This window comes from Macrotis lagotis, chromosome 1 (genome assembly GCF_037893015.1).
Source record: "Macrotis lagotis isolate mMagLag1 chromosome 1, bilby.v1.9.chrom.fasta, whole genome shotgun sequence".
In the NCBI taxonomy this organism is placed as follows: domain Eukaryota; kingdom Metazoa; phylum Chordata; class Mammalia; order Peramelemorphia; family Peramelidae; genus Macrotis; species Macrotis lagotis.
In genome coordinates, this window is record NC_133658.1 from 698,980,890 (window position 1) to 698,997,103 (window position 16,214).

The 16,214-nt window shown below is 33.7% G+C and overlaps 1 long non-coding RNA gene across 1 annotated transcript in view; it reads right to left on the reverse strand.

Annotated features, from left to right (window-relative positions):
• The window catches only part of LOC141507810 (uncharacterized), a 107,515-nt gene that overhangs the window by 88,830 nt on the left and 2,471 nt on the right, over window positions 1-16,214 (reverse strand). Inside the window, exons 2-3 of the long non-coding RNA XR_012474273.1 lie at window positions 8,380-8,462; window positions 2,556-2,677 (exon numbers count right to left, since the gene is read on the reverse strand). This is a non-coding gene — a long non-coding RNA (uncharacterized LOC141507810). The remainder of the gene's footprint in view (window positions 1-2,555; window positions 2,678-8,379; window positions 8,463-16,214) is intronic.

Consider the following 16,214-nt stretch of genomic DNA (forward strand, 5'->3'; position numbering starts at 1 on the left):
ATAAGCATAATTAGGTCTCACTGATATTTGAATCCTAAGAATAGAATTTTAGCCCTAGGAGGGACTGAATCAGTGTGGTGCGGAAGTATGTCAGATTTGGAGTCCGATGGAGTATCTGGGTTCAAATGCCAGCTCTGTCCCTACCTATGGGGCTATGGGCAAATCATTAAATCATGCTTGGCCTCAATTTCTTCCTCTATATCACTGGGGAAGGGAGTAGTGGACTGAATGACTTTGGAAGTACCTTCTCCAAGTACCCTAAATCCATGGTCTTGAGAACTATCAAATTCAGCTCCCTCAATATATAAGATGAAGAAGCTTATGCTTATTTGAATTATTGTCCTTAATTATTACTCAATGTTATCACCTCATTATAAGCCCATAACTTCCACCTCATACATTTTCTACTTCCCATTTCATACAATTTCTACGACAGTGACTATATATGTCTGTATATAAAACAAAACAGCAATCAATGGAAAAGCCTTTCCCCCATTCAACTAATTCCTAATCTTATATTTGAACAAAACTAATACTTGATAAAGAACCTTAGTTATGCTTATGGGTCAATCAAGTTACATGGAATCAGAAAGGGTATCTAGTCACTTATTTTATTGATAACTGGTGTCCAGAAAATTTAAGTAATGTTTCCTTGATTCATAGATCCCTTGATTCATAGTCTAGTACTCATTTCACTTTAGTATATTCACTTTAGTATATTGGCTTCCAGATTTTGCACTGACATAAAAATGCATTTTTGTTATATACAATAACATTTATTTTTAAAATCATAAATATAAGGGGGAACTTCATTTTAAATTATATAGTTAAGGGCAGTAAGGTGTCACAGTGGAAAAAGCACTGGTCTTGGAGTCAGAAGGACTTGAGTTAAAACCCCGTTTTGTACATTTGACACATGGTAGCTGTGTGACCCGGAACAATTCACTTAACTCCAATTGCTTCAATAAATTATACAATTTCTTCATATGAATACATAATAGTCACTCTCTAAAAGTGATTTTGCAGCCACTTCAAAATAGAGAATGGCTACAACTTGGACTTTCTCATTTACAAAGTAGGTATTTATTTAATAAATGTTATTACTTAGTTGATTTGCTCCTACCAGGAGAGGTACCTTAGATTTTTTGAGTCATTTCTCTGTACTCAGGCAATCTAAATTAATAATTTGTCTTCTATTCCACATCAGTAGTTTAGTGTCAATATAATTCAATGGAGCCATGATCTCATTTCTCCTAGCTCTTGTGATTCTTATCCATGTCCTGCCATAAATCTCTGAATGAGAGGTATTGGTGGACTAAGGGCATTCTCTAGGTCCTTAAACATTCTGCAATCACTTGTTTTGTAGACTATGCTATTCATCTGTCATCTCTTTTTCACTATATGTTCAGTACATGACTACTTTGCCTTTCTAATAACACAATTTCTTGATATAGTTATGTCATTTATGTACAAACCATTGTTAGTTTTATGCTCCCATTTCTTTTTCATTTGTTTGTTTGTTTGTTTGTTGCAAGACAATGGGGTTAAGTTACCTACCCAGGTCACACAGCTAGGTAATTATTACATGTCCAAGGCTGGATTTGAGCTCAGATACTCCTGACTCTAGGTTTGATACTCTATTCACTGCACCACCTAGCTGCCCCTTAAACTACCATTTCTTAAGCCTACCACATAGTTCTCTATTGCCCTTTGATTAGCTACAATTTTGATTTTTTTTAGGCTCACTTTTACAGTTTTTGGAAGGATCTGTTGACAAATAGTAATTTTTAGAAAACCCCAAATAAATGGGTTTTATAATCTTTCCCATTCTCTGTAATTGTTCAGGCATCATTAATCACATGCAAAAATATAGCAATCCCATATGCCAACAGATGTGGTGTAACAGAGTTTCCTTTTGAGTCAAATGGCTTAGGTTCATTTCTTTATTCTGCCACTACCTAGGTGTATAAACTTGAACATGTTTTAATGTCTTTGAGCCAGTTTTTTTCATCTATAAAATAATGTTGTTGTGGGGAGGGGGGGTGAATGGATCATGTAAACCACTCCCAGATTTTTCTAAGCACCCTGTGAATGCAAAGTTAGTAGAAATATATCAGGTCAATGACTAGAATTCAATCTTAACCATCTCCTGCTTTCAGATATGGGGGGGGAGGATTCACCTTCTAAGTGGGGATAATTTGTAAAATTGTTAATCCAATGACAAAGCTAACAAATCCCTGGACCAACGATCAACAACACTGATCACAGGTAACCAGGAACAAAACAATCAATTTAGCAACTATACACATACAATGAAAGGACAACTTTTAAGGAGTAGACAAATAAGGTGTTGTGTTACACTGAAAACCACTCAAATAGATGATTTTGTTTGAAAAATATGAAAGTAATAATCAGTAATCTGGAAATCCATGAACTTTCTGACAGTACAAATGTATCAAAAATTACTCATATTGAGAAATCTTGATAATTTATATCTATATCTATATATGTGCAAGTATGTCTCTGAAAAAGATAGAATGAGAATGCAAACCTACCTTTGTCCTAGGTCATGTTGAGAATACTTTGTCATTTTGTCACTTCACATCCAAGAAGACAGAGAAAGAGATGTGGTTTGCCATCTTTTTTTGTTCCAAACAGAGAAATTTTGATGCTTTCTCTAAAGAAGCAATTAGGAAAAAAAGATGAAGAATAGACAACCTATTTTTTCTGGCTTACTCTTATGTCCTTTCCACCATTTCAAATGTTTTGCTACACCCTCTCTACCCTAGAACTACTCCAAGGACTATGGTAAAAAGCACACCTTTTGCTTTCTAAACTTTTTACCAAATATAAGGGTCACCAGGATGCTGCCTCTTTTTAAAAGGAGAGATTTTTTTTCAAACCAAAAAATTCTAATTCTGTTAAACCACTCCTATGATTCCATTGCTGTCTCTTTTACAAGACCTGTTGGCCTAGAAGGAACCAAGGAGAAGGAGAGTTCCAAATAACTAGAAGAAAATAGGTTGTCACCAGAGAATTACAACATTTCTGAGGAAGAAATGTCAGTAATTTCAAATATGTAAATGATGCCATTCTTATGGCAGAAAATGAATAAGAATTAAGAAGGCTCTTAGGGGTGGCTAGGTGGCATAGTGGATAAAGCACCAGCCCTGGAGTCAGGAGTACCTGGGTTCAAATCCAGTCTCAAACACTTAATAATTACCTAGCTGTGTGGCCTTGGGCAAGCCACCTAATCCCATTTGCCTTGCAAAAAAAACCCTAAAAGAAAAAAAAGAAGGCTCTTGAGGGTGAAGAAGAGAGTGAAAACTCTGCCTTGAAGTTTAACAACAAAAAAAAAACCCCATGAAGATCTTGGTTTAAGTGGTCCTGTTACTTTTTGAAAACAGAGGGAGAAGAAATGAATTCAGTGTCAGATTTCATATTTTGGGGCTCAAAGTTCTCTGAAGAAAGAAACTGCGGGTATGAAAAAAAATTTACAAGATGCTTACTCCTTGGAAGAAAAGCTACATAAAACCTGGACAGCATATGAAAATGTAGAGACATCACCTTGTCAACAAATCCCTATAATCAAAGCTATGGTTTTTCTAATAGCAATGTGTGGCTATGAGAACTGGAATATAAGGAAAGCTGTGAGCTACAGAATCAGCACTTTCAAAGTGTGGTTCTGGAGAAGACTTTACTTGGACAACAAGGAGATCAAATCAATTAATATTTAAAGAATTTAATTCAGGCTATTCACTGGGAAGTAAAATACTAAAACTGAAGCTTAAATACTTTGGCTACATAATGAGAAGACAGGACTCATGGAAAAGATCTGATATTGGGAAAGATTGAAGGCAAAGGGAAAAGAGCACAGCAGGAGATGAAGTGAATAGATAGTATCCTGGAATCCATGAATGTGAACTTGAACAGACTTAAAGAATAATGGAGGATAGAAGGACCTGGCATGCTATGATCCATGGGGTCATAAAGGTTGGATACAATTCAACAATAGTAACAATGATAAGGAATCCTGCTTTGAATACTTAATTAGCTATGGGACCTTGCATAAGTCTTGTAGCTACTATCTGCTTCAAATTCCTCAGATGTAAAATGAAGATGATATCAACCTCTACCTCTGTAGGATAAAATGAAACAAGATTCTTAAAGTAATATGTAAACCAACTTAAAGTGTTAAAAATATTAACTATCATCATCATAATCATCATTATTAAATTAGGTCTGAAACTTGAAGATGCTCTAACTTGGAATATACATGAAGGCAGCATGATCTCCCATAAATAAGATCTGAAGTCATCAAAATCTTGGCCCTGGCCTGTCAAAACAAGTGACAGGATAGAGTCAGTTTCTGATGGGTCATGGTACAGAAAAACAAGCCCAGGTAGTATGTTCTTGGAGCATTCCAAACCATAGCAAGAGATAGAGCCAATTTAACAATCTGACATGCATAACAGAGGATTTTGGAGTAGGTCTGAGACTAGTGTGATGTCTAATATACTTTAGGAATTCTTTAGGAACTGTGAGAAACTGAGATGCTATAAGAGGTCTGTGACTTGAGACAGTAATAATTCTCAATTGAACAATGCAAGGCAAAAGGAACAATGATGAGTCAAAAACATGTGTGGAGCACAGAGACAGAGATAGAATCCAAGGATTATAGCACAGAGTAGAGATCTAGTGACATACAACTAGAAAGGCAGTGATAAGAACCAAGCTAGAGAAGAGACAGAGCATCCCATCCCAGAGAGGGGGAAAGGACAAAAACTGACCTTGAAATCAAATACAAATCCAGGAACTGAGCCTGGAGATGATGAGGAGGAGGGAAAAGAAAACTCAAAATACAAGAAATAATATTTGAAGAGATGTGCTCAGAAGAGGAGAGCAACTCAAAAACTTGACCACAAGTACTCCAGAGTGACTAGAAGAAATAAAATGAGATTTTTTTAAAAAATGAAAATTTAACTCTCCAGGAAGGGGAAAAAAAAAGAAAGGCAAATAAATAGTTAGAACATATGTGGAAAACTTTATACAAATAGTGGACTCCTGGGAAAAGAAACTAGAAGAAATATAATTCAAAGATTCTATAATACAAGATATATTAAAAGAAATTTTAAAAGTCAAAAGCCTTAGAACAATGTAGGGTATCTACTCCCACTACTGAAAGGTTTTTTTTTTAAATAAATATCCTGACCTGAAAACCTAGTTGAGAAGAGCTAATTTATCCATGATTAGATTTCTTGAAAACTAAGACCAAACAAGAAACTTAGATACCAGAGATTAAGAAATCATAATGGTGTGGTTAGGTGGTGCAGTAGATAGAGAACTGGCCCTGGAGTCAGGAGTCCCTGAGTTTAAATCCAGCTTCATACACATAAATAAATAAATATATTTTAAAAAAAGAAAGCATAATAACATAGAGGTATTAAAAGCCCAAAAAAAGTGGTTTTAATAGGAATTTACTCATCACCACTTGAAAAAAAACTCGAATTAAAAAGAGTTAATAAGCCATAATTAGAAAAGAAAAAAAAATTCTAAGAAGCTAGGAAAAAGAGTTCAAGTACCAAGATACTATAGTCCAAACCCCACATGAATATACTCTTTACAAGAATATACTCTATACTCTATAAAATATACTCTATAAAAGAATATATTATATAAAAGAATATACTCTATTAAAAAAGAAAGTTTTGTCATACATTATTCCAAAAGGCAAAAGGAAAGCAAAACATTTGGAAAAACTAGGTCTATCCCTGTTTTCCCCTAGAGGAAAATAGAATTCTTTAAAGAATGAAAACTTTCAAGTTTTTCTGATGAAGAACCAGAATTGGGTAGAATCATCAAAATATAAACACAGAGGACAAGAAAAACTTAGGTAGATACAATAGACAAATTGGAAACTGCTTACTAAGATGAGTTGTTTATGTTCAAATAGGACACAATAGATAAAAAAGTCCCTTTCAGAATTCCATTGTTAAGGGTGTAGAGAGAATAAGAAAGACTGCCTGGAAATTGACTGAAAAGGTAGGAGCAGAGAAAGAAAATATTAAAGAAGATACGAAGAAGAAAGAAGAGGAATTTCTTATTTCTTATAGCTGTGGTTTGACCAAAGAGATATAAACAAGAAGGGCAGCTACATGGTACAGTGGTTGGAACCCTGACTCTGGAGTCAGGAGGAACCTGAGTTCAAAAGTGACCTCAGACAGTTATTTGATATTTACTAGCTGTGTGACCTTGGACAAGTTACTTAACCCTTAAACTTGCCAAAAAAACAAAACAAAACATGAAGGAGAAAGTGAGAGGATCAAGTATTTCATTAACCTCACTCAACTAGGGGAAAAAATTGCCGAGCACACATGTGCAAAGAATTTATGTAGAAATACATTAAATTTTAAAGAAAAGGAGAGGATAGGAAAAGGTATGAGAGAATGGGACAGAAAGGAATGAGAGTGGGACAGAAAGAAGGGATTTTAAAAAAAGAGAAAAAGAAAATGCAAGAACCTATTGCTAATATCTAGGTTAGGTGAAGGAAGGTATGTCAGAGGAGTAGAAGCAAGCAGACTACTTCAAGTATAGTTATTGGTGTTGATAACATTCTTTTTCTTTCACCACTTTTTTCTTCATCATAAAGTGGTGGGGAGAGGTGAAGTAAAGAAAAATTTAAAAAATAAAAGGGTATGATGAAGGGAAAAATACAAATAATTGTGAATATGTGAATGAAAAGAATTCATTAATAATTCATCAGTTAGGAGCTACTAGGTGAGCAGTGGATAGAGCACCAGCCCTGGAGTCAGGAGCACCTGAGTTCAAGTCCGGCCTCAGACACTTAATAATTACTTAGCTGTATGGCACTGGGGCACAAACCCCATTGCCTTGCAAAACTAAGAATAAATAAATAAATAAATGATTCAGCAGCTAATAATATTTGTTTACAAGAAACACACTCGAAGCAAAAAGATTCTCAGAATTAAAATGGAGAATTGGAACAGAGCTAATTTAGACCTCAGATGAATTTGAAAAAAAAGATTTGCAACAATCATAATTTCAAATGAGGAAAAGAGTAAAAAAAATTGACATGGTTAAAAGAAGCAGGAAAAATAGATATTAGATAAAGAAATAAAATCAATATTTGATCAATAGGAATTAAGCTGCAAAGCATTTTTAAGTGTTCAAAGGAGAAGCAAATCTAATTTTAGGGAGAAACTAATAGTTGACGACCTTAATATGCCTTTTTTCACAACTTAGCACAGTAAAAGAATTAACAAAATGATAAAAAAGGAAAAGATCAAGAACCTAAACAGAACTTCTGCAGAAGGTAGATTCAAACTGTCTTAAAGGAAGCCAGGATAGCTTGGGGGTTGGAGGTAAGGAGGGAAATCATTCTATCTTATTCAAAAGAATGCAATGCATTGTTATAATGTAGACATATATCCATGTTATTTCGTAGATTCATAAACTCTTAGAATTGAAAAGAACCTCAGAAATCATTTAGTTCAATCCACCTACCTTTGAATCCTCTGCATGATATATTCACTAGGTATTAAACTAACCTTTTGTTAAAAATCTTTCTCTAGTAGAAAGCTAAAGCCTCCAAAGGAAACCAATTCCAGTTTTAAAAACTGACACATTTTGATACTATGTCTTAAGATGTTAGTTACTCTTTAATAAACAACCTATCATAATTTAAGCTTTCTATTTTTTTAAAAAGTCAGCAAGACTGATTAATGTCTTGATTGCACACATTTCGCCATCAACAGACATTTTGCATGACTTTCCATTTTTATATTTTACTTAAATTTACTTAAATAATTTTACTTAATTTACCACTTATTAAGAGAAAGAAATAACCAATGCACAGAACTGAAAGATGTACTGTCTTGTGCAAGAGAGAAGAAAAAGGTCACTGTCACTGAGCAAGCAGACCAATATAATTATATAACAGAGTGATTTGAAGGGGAATAAGGTTTAAGAGTGGAAAGGTAGAAAGATGTAAAAGTTGTGAAGGGCTTTAAATGCCAAAAAGGATTTTATATTTGATTTAGGGGGCAATAAGAAGTTAAATGAATCATTATGTTAAAACAAATGTCAACACTACCATAATATTTTGTGTTATATATCACATAATCTATAAATAAATAAAATGTGATATATATATAAAGAGAAAGATTAAATTAAGTATATTCCCCATGAAATAGTTCAAACAGTATTAGTATAATAAAACCAGCAAAAGTAATAAAATCCTCTTTTAAAAATGACTTCTCCAATTGCCTTTTTATTGAAGTATTTAGGTTGTACAGTGAATAGGACACTGGACCTAGACTCATAAAGATCTGAGTTCAAATTACTGCCTTTGATACTTACTGTTCCTGAAAGCAAGTCATTCAACCTTTATACACCTTAGTTTCCTCAGCTGTAAAATGGGACCAATAATAGTACCTCCTTTCCTGAAACATTGTGAAGATAAAATGAGATGTAATTTATAAAGCACTCTGCAAACCTAAAAGCACTAAATAAATGTTATACATTATTATTGATTGATTCTGAGCACAGAAAGCAAAATAAAAAGATCAGTGCAAAATAACTTCAACAATATTAACAAAGATATGCTAAAAGAACAAAATTCAGGTCAAGTACAATGATACAATGTATAATAGTCATTCTAAATTCCTAGTTAAAAGGCATGCTTTTTATTTCTCTCAATAAATAGTAAAATATAAAAATGGAAAGTCATGCAAAATGTCTGTAGATGGTGAAATGTGTGCAATCACTACATTCATCAGATTTGCTGACTTTTTAAAAATAGAAAGCCTAAATTATGATAGGTTGTTTATTAAAGAGTAACTAACATCTTAAGACATAGTATCAAATGTGTCAGTTGGTTCCCTCTGGAGGCTCTAGTTTTCTACCAGGGAGAGGTCTTTAATAGAAGGTTAGTTCAAGGGTAGGTAGATTGAGCTAAATGATTTCTGAGGTTCTTTTCAATTCTAAGAGTTTATGAATCTACAGAATACCATAGATATATGTCTACATTATAACAAGGCATTAAATTCTTTTGGATAGGATAGATAAATATAGGATGGATAATAATGATTAGACAGATTTATAACTTGATATCGGGACCCAGAATATTGCTCAATTAATAATGAGGTTTCTAGTGACCTTTTTAAAATTAAAGATTCAGGAGGTTTTGAGAGTCTGTAATGATGAACTGTCTTTAGGAGGAAATAGGTATAAATTTTAGTTCCAAAAATTAAACAAGTAAGTAGAGCACAGAAGAGACTAGTTTAATAACTATACACATGGGAGGGAAAAACAGGAATTTTAGTTAACTGCAAGCCTAATAGGAACTTAAAATGTGATGTGATCCCTAAAATGTGAACACTCTCAGGTTACTTTAAGAAAATGGAGCTGGGGTGCCTAGGTGGCATAGTGGATAAAGCACTGGCCTTGGAGTCAGGAGTACCTGGGTTCAAATCCATCTCAGACACTTAATAACTACCTAGCTGTGTGGCCTTGGGCAAGCCATTTAACCCCATTTGCCTTGCAAAAAACTGAGAGAGAGAAAGAGAGAGAGAGAGAGAGAGAGAGAGAAATGGAACAACTAGATTGAGAAAAGTAATAATCCTCCTCTGTGTATTGCATTTGGTCCTAGACAGATCAAAGCTGGAGCGATATGCTGAATTCCAAGCGACCTTCAAAAGAGGGATATTGACAAAAGGGAACTTAATTCCACAACAACACTATCAGTATGAAATCATTAAATTATTGGATTGTCTAATTCAAAAAGAATTTAAGGATTAGTTCAACTCTCTTATTCTACATGAAACTGAGGTTAAAAAAATAAATCTAAGGTTGTTCAGATATTCAACTAGTATGAATCTTAGATTGATATTATTTCCTCTTAGAAATTGAAAAAAAATGAATATGGGATTTTATTGAAGCTGGAAATTTTTTGTCTAGAAAAGAGAAGATGGGGGGGGAGGGCACAATAGCTGCTTTTAAATACTTAAAAAAGTAGAATATGAAACAGATTGGACTTGCTCTAAGTAGTTCCAGAGGACTCAACTAGCACCAGTGGATAATAATTTTTGGCTGGCAGATTTCAGATCGATCATCACCCTTGTAATGTCCTGTAATGGTCCTCTTTGAGTATTAATAACAAAGAATAATAACAATCACAGTAACAAAAACAATAAGTAACAAGAGTTGTTCCAAAATAAAATGTGCTACTGTCACTAAAATGTCAGTAATTATTTTAGGAACTATTTATTATATACAGAAGTTTTGCTATATACTGGGGACATGAAACAAAACTAAAAAATGAAATTACCCCTATTTTCAAGGAGCTAACAGTTTCAACAATGATTTCCTTGTGACTAGAAGCATTCAAATATATCTAAGGGAATGAGGAAACTGAGACTCAGTAAGGTTATAAAATTTTAAGAAGTACAATATTATTAATCCTATTTTAAAGATAAGGAAACTGAAACTCAGAGAGGTTGTTTTGCCTAGGATCATAAACTTAGGAAGTGACAGAGTTGAGATTCCAAATAGATAAATTACCTCTGAATTGACATCCATATCTTTAAAGGTTTCTAATAAGTGGAGTTTGCTGTTTCATGAGGTGTAACTATAATGTGGTGTGTTCAGTTACTTAAACTTCACATGCAAGCTTCATTATTATAGTTTCACTGTGCTGATATCTGTGTGTATGTACAAAATATAGGCCTTAAAGCACATACTTGAATGATGTGAAAACCCACTAATGAAAACTTAACACATTAAAACTCAAGTTGTATTTATAGCCATCTCATGCTGTGCTGCATGGGTATTATCAGGCACTACCATGCTGAAGTAATCCTAAAATGTATTGGGGATTTCTTGCTCTTCTTTTTTTTCCAATGTTACTTAGCCTAATTCTCACCTGCATTATTTATGTGTCTTTTAGAAGGGGTAGAATCAGCAGTATTTCTTTCACTTGGAAAAAACACAGATTTCTTTTAGAGGCAAGCAGAATGTACTGTTGATCACACAATGGTAAACATAGTTGTCCTAATGAAATAAAAATTTATATTGTTCTTGATGACAATAATTGATGATAAATGAGGTGCTTGAGAATACTCTTAAATTATACTTTTGAAAATTTTAGTTGATTAAATCATTTTGTTCTCATTGGACTTATGAACCAAGCATACCGATTGATTCTATCTAGCAGAGATTGAAGTGTTACATGTCAAAAATTCTAAGGGTTGCTTGCATATACATATACATTTACATATATTCATATAACATATTTCAATGACTTGATAGATGCTAAAATAATCACCAGGCTGTTAAACACATTTAACCAGCCAAGCATATCTTGGAATTTAGACCCACTTCCTTCTCCCCTTTTTCCTTTCCAAAGCCCAAATAATTGTTAAGTCTACTCAATCTCCTTGGATTCAACAGAGTTACTAATATCCAATTGAATTTGAGATTAATTTATGGATTAGAGTACCACAGGATTTGTATATGTCTATATGGAGGGTTGGGAAGAAAGGGATAATTTCTGTAACCTTCTCATTTTTTAATCAGTTTGGTGGCAGATGGATTTCCCTACTCTGGCAATACTTAGGCCATATTTTGGGCTTCAGGGAAGGTCATCCTATACTACCATGATTCAGTGTGAGGAATTTAGGTTTGGTGAAAGAAATATTTTGCTAATAATTAGAGTAATAACATGTTGGAATGGATTCACTAGTACTAAGGAACTTGTGGAAGCTTCCAGATAGAAGCTTTAAAAATAGGATATGGCAGCACCTCAACAGATAGATCTAAATACAGGTGTCTCTTCTGATAAGCCGGGGAACAAATCAGAATGGCTAATGATTTCTATTCCAACTTTATGGATGCATGAAAGATGTTAGTCCTACAAGGGTCTGGTAACAAATAAGAATCACCCAGCTACACAGAATATCATCCAAAGCAGTCTGAAAACTGTAAAAATAAAATATGACATTTTGCTGCAGTGAACCAAAGTCACAAGAACATGATTAACAGTGCTGCCTCTCAGAAACAGTAAGTAACTGCAAGTAATAAGGCATATAGTACATAAGAAATCTGACTGGAAAATTATGATACATTTAACAAATGGATATTTCAGCTGAGAGTTATGGTATATTTTCTACCAGAATATTTAAATCTATTCAATTTCTGCAAAGCTAATGAGTAAGATACACATAGGAAAAATATTTAAAACAATTACCTAAGAGAAAATATCCTTAAGATAAAAATTGCAATTATTAAAAATCACTGAATACCTCTTTATTTTTAAAACATGTTCAAAGCAACAGTCATTCAAAATGGTAGGAAAAAATGATTACATCATTTTCCTAAAGGTTTCTATGTAGTATTTCAAGTTTTCTCTCACTAAAATTCAATTAATTTAGTAATAAAACAGTGAATGTGAAATAAAATATCAAATCAATTAAGAGAATAGTTTTTATTTCTTATGAGACCTGAATAATTTTAAGCAATTCATTATTTTCCTGGACCTCTGCTTCCTCATTTGTGAAAAAAAAAGTGGGGGGATTGGATAATGGAAGGCAAGAGTGGGGTTCATTTCTACCTTTGTATCTCTAATACCTAGCATTTAATGCTTTTTGATTAACTGATTGATGTCTAAGGAACTTTCCAATGCTTCTCAATAGAGCATGTGGGGGATGAGAGGGGAGGAGAAGAGTATTTAAACCTGTTATTTAATTGATGGGAGTACCCAGGGAGAAATCTTCCTCTGTCATGCAGGTTTCAACTTAAAGTTCTAGATAGTTAACAGGGAATTTAGAGTTTGAAGGCCAAACAGTATATATCAGGATGACTTGGCTCTAGGATTAACCTCTCTCTAGAAACCATGCTATACTTAATAAGTTAATATACAATAGTGAAAAGTATATATATATATATATATATATATATATATATATATATATGTACATATATATATATATATTATCTCAAGTAATCACATAAGCCTTAGCTAAGCTTTATAATTGCTTAGAACAAAAATTCAAAGAACATCTGAAAAGAATCAAGTGGCTTTTCTACTGATGTAGAGATATAAGAAGTCACTTCTTTCCAATTCTTAGGTACATGGAAATTTCCCCCTCTCCCTGCCCCCCCATTTATTATTTGTTGTAATGGAAAGAGGGGGTGGTAAAGAAATTGGGAAATGCAAGCAATGTAAAAACAAAATATTAATTGTAAATTTTTTTGTCTACTTTAATTTAAGATTAGGGACTGGAGGAAAGGGTACTCATACTTGGCTATGCTCCAGCCTTTCCATTGCTCTCCTCTCCTCCATCCCATCTTCCAAGAATTTGTAGTGAATTTGAACCCCAACTTTGCTCTAACCATTTCTGGATCTTTGGTCTGACCCAAAATGTTAAAGCTTTGATGAAATCATTCCATCCTAAGGACTGGACTATATCTAGCCTTGAAATAAATTGGATTTTAAAGTTTAAGTGTCTTGGAGGACACAAGTCTAAACCTTACCTGGTTGCTATCCCTGTTATCCTGAAAATCATGAATTTTGGTAGAAACAAAATGATGATTTTTTGAAAAAACTCTAATTGATATCATCATCAGTGCAACTGCAAGGATGAGATATAGCATATTTTATTTGTGCTTTCTAATACTTTTTTGTCATAATGATTGGTTAATGTTTTTATTACTTTTTTTAATTACTTGAGCTGTAGTTTATCTCTTCCATGGAGCAAGAGTGACACCTTGTGGTAATTTACATTTTTTATTAAATTTTATTTTTCGATTAACAATCATTTATTTGTTTTCTCTCCTTCCCTACTCCAAGTAGAGCTCTTTAAACTTGATTGGGAAGATAATAAGAATATCCTATTTAATAAGTAGGATAAATGGCATGATCAGACATACTTTTAAGAAAATCAGTTGGATATGAATAGAACAAGAACATCAATGGGAAAGCTTGCAATGATTCAAGCTAGAGGTTATGAGAATCTGCACTAGAGTGAAGGCTGGTGAATGGAAAGAGAGATTTTACATACATAAACACATATAATCCACATCTGTATCTTCATATGAACCTATCTGTATGTATACATGTATATTTAAGTGTATTACATATAAATATATTTAAATATAAACATACCACATGTTTTGAAATACATGTTGGCATTATATTGTAAATGTATGTGTATATACACATATGTAAACATATATTAATAATGTGAAGATAGCAGAAATTATGAAACCTTCTTTCTGAGACTAAGAATAAACTTCCCTGTAGAAGGGGAGGAAACATGGACTTTGGTGGTAGTAGCAGGGAAAAATCACAAGACATTGTTAGAAAGCAAAATCCCTTTAACTTCAACCAGATTTCAATGGTTTCCTTTAGAGATCCATCATCTCAATGATATGGGTACTCCCTTCCTAATCGATGTCTGCCAGCTATCTATGCCAGCTTATCCAATGGAACTTTTCTCTATTGACTTAGAAATCCTCCACAGAAACAAAACCAATGTGCTGGAAGGCTGAATAAGTCTTTCTGCATTCCACAGGAACTAGTAAAAGAGGAAAGGGATGAGAGAAAGGGGTGGGGTGGGTGAAAGTGATAGAATGGAGGGAAGATAGTGGGAAGGCATAGTCAGATACAAAACACTTTTCAGGAGAGGGAGGGTGAAAGGAAAGAGATGATAGAATAAATGGAGGTAGGGGGGATAGGATAGAAGGAAACACAATTAGCAATAGTAACTATGGGAAAAATTTTTGAAACAAGTTTCTCTGATAAAGCCCTCATTTCTCATGCCAACTGATAGAATATGAGGCAAAGAACTAGGACAAAATATTTTCAGTTCTTCATTCCTCCGTTTTTATGTTTCTTGCCAGAATTCAATGGTTGGGAATCCAAGGGTTTTAATTTCAGCTCTGTTGCTTTCTAACTGCTGGGAGGCTTAGTTTCTTCATTTGAAGAAAAGGGAAAAATGTTTGGGATCAGCCACAGAGAACTGAGTCAAATTTATCAAAAATAAGGGGCAGCTAGGTGGCACAGTGGATAGAACACTGGCCCTAGAGTCAGGAGTACCTGAGTTCAAATCAGGTCTCAGACACTTAATAATTACCTAGCTGTGTGGCCTCGGGCAAGCCACTTAACCCCATTGCCTTGCAAAAAAAAAAAAAATTATAAAAAATAAGAGCCATTCCCCAATTGATAATGGATCAAGAGATGAATTGTTTTCAGATGAGACTATCAATAATCATTTTTTAAAAAATATTTTAACTCACTATTGATAGGAGAAATGTACATTGGAACAATTCTGAGATACTACCTTATCTCTATTGGATTGGCTAATACAGTATAGAATATAGGACATGTTGGAAGCGATGTAGGGAAATTGAGACTTTGATGCACTTTAGGAGGAGTTGTGAAATGGTTCAACAATTCTGTAAAGTAATTTGGAACTATACCATTACTAGGTTTATATTCCATAAGAGATGAATGACAGGATGAAAAGAACCTATATGTATAAGGGATAGTTATAGCAGCTCTTTTCTGGTGGCTGGGAGCTGGAGATTGAGAGTATGCCCATCAATTGGGAAATGGTTGAACAAATTGTGATATGTGGTTGAGATTAAATGCTTTTCTGTTATGGGCTCTCAGTAAAAAAAATTTAATAAGCAGATGCAATGGAAAATGTGCTCTACATAAAGTAACAACAATATTGCAGGATGATCAGCTGTGAAAGGCCTACATTTTCTCAGCAATGCTGTGATCTAAGATAACAACTCTGAAAGATTTATGATGGAGAATGCTATCCATCCCAAAGACAGAGCTGATGGTGTCTGAATACAAATTAAAGCATACTTTTTGAAGTTTCTCTTTTTTTGGAGGGGGTGGAAATATTGTAATAATGTTTTTCATGATTACACATTTTTAACCTACATCCAGTAACTTGCTTTCTCAATGAGGTGGACTAAGGTGGGAGGAAGAGAGAGAATTTGGAACTCAAGGTTTTGAAAGTGAATGTTGATATTTGTTTTTGCATTCAATAAATTAAAATAAAAAAGAAAAGGAAAAAATGTGGTGCTCTGAATGGATATCATATTCTAAATGTGGTTTGAGCAGTTTAGAAAACAATAGGACTATTCCCTTCCTTGTTCAGGTCACTATTTTAGTTATATAT